Genomic DNA, 1832 nt, shown 5'->3' with positions numbered 1-1832 from the left:
CCCGAGGCAGAAAGAATGCCCCCCCCCCAATTTGCATTGAAACCTGCTAGCGCACAGACAACCTCACGCGGCAAAGATGTCATATAACAGCCTTCCACTTTCTCGTTGCTCCATCTCCCACCCCTTCTTATGCTGGCCTCGGATGCGCCATTCGCTTTGGCGATGACGCACGAGCTAGTCGGCAAATGTGTGTCACCTGCAAGTTAAAATAAGGAAGAGTGTTAATCCATGTGATGTGAAAGCATGCGATTCAATGTGAATCTGTGGGATGCTAAACGCTGTTAACATCATAACATATTACACAAAGCTACATATTACCTTTTTGCTTGTGACACCGCACGCTTTCAGGGCCTTCTTCGGCCCGTTAGCTTGTGCGCTGTACGATATCTCGCGTTCCTTTATCTTGCCATCGATGAGCTGGATGTTGTACCACGATGATCGGACACGCATGTCCGGAAATGTCTCCCCAATTACATGGAACCGCCAAAGCAGGTATATGGCCAGGGCTCCAATAGGGACAGGATGACGTCGCGGTATCGGATACAGCCGCTGTATTCGATACGGCCAAACTGATTCATCTTGCCTTGGTTCAATTACAGCAAGCGCCGCCACGCACTTCGTTGGGCCTTAATTGAAAGCTCCCTGGAGAATAGATCGGGTAGCTGAAGTTCCCTCGTCGTCTCCCCCCTAGCCATAAGCGCGTGACCGAAGCGAATGTCAACTCGATCGTGAAGAGCCCTACCGTTGTTTTTCCATAAAGTATGCTGACACATTGCGTAGCTGGCCGACCGAGTACGTGTCCTGCACGGTACCTTTGCCACGGTCATCGAATTCTTCGCGCCGACGCGTTGCTCGTTTGCGCCTATGGTTGCGCAAGAATACTCAGAAAGTGCCTTGCCGCACGGATGTGGGTGGGACCCAATACCGAGAGACTTTTGGATGCTGTAGGGGTCTACTAACGCCTTCATTTACCATTCAATACCCTCCGCCGAGAGAGAATGACCGTACCGTCCTGCTTGCGCCGCGAGCCACGTGGACGCACCACCTCTTCGAGAAAAGGCAAGATCTTGCCCTCGGTCACGACACTTCCATCAACAAACTGACGGCCGTTGCACCACCTAGCCCACTCGCCCTGTTTGGGCTCGTAGCTGCGACGAGTGTTGCGTGTGCAGCACTTGAGACTGTCCACCACAACTTATTGGGCGGCGCTTTGCTCCGCAGCGCTGTTCTCGATGGCGAGATACGTGTTGGCTGCCATCGGTAAATTTTGAATGAATGGCTGCACAGGGGAGCGACCCCTCGCGCGTTTTCTCTCCTCGCCCCCTTCTCCCGTAATGTCAAAACATGTTTTCACACTCGCTTGTCAAACGCTCAACAGTCGACCTCTACTTACCGATACTGTGCGTAGTCACCTAACCGCAGTCGACCACATTATGTATCAACTTTCTTTCACTTTAAAACAAAATGTATCGATTGTGACTCGCTGTGACAATAGAAAGCTTAAGCAGCTCAGAACGAAGCTAAAATCTAAGAATGTCTGATAAATTTTGTTGTTATTCGTTTCGTGTTATTGTCTGAGGGTGACAAGTTGCGTTGCGCTCTCAACAAAGAAACGGAATCAGTTGATAGCTAGTGTCAAATCTACGCCCTCCAAACGAGATGGAATCGGACAGCGACGACGACGTTCTCGAGTGCCGTCGCGTGGCAAGGGAGATGCTGGATGCCTCACGGATGAAACGACTACATGTGACTGGGAGACCGCTTCCAGACTTCGTTATCGGAGGCTGACGCTACTCTATGACTCAAAACCTCGGTTCTCGTTACTAGGTGTT

This window comes from Phytophthora infestans, genomic scaffold, assembly GCF_000142945.1.
Source record: "Phytophthora infestans T30-4 supercont1.34 genomic scaffold, whole genome shotgun sequence".
Lineage (NCBI taxonomy): Eukaryota > Oomycota > Peronosporomycetes > Peronosporales > Peronosporaceae > Phytophthora > Phytophthora infestans.
The sequence above is the reverse complement of the archived record's forward strand: the minus strand, read 5'-3'. Positions refer to the sequence as shown.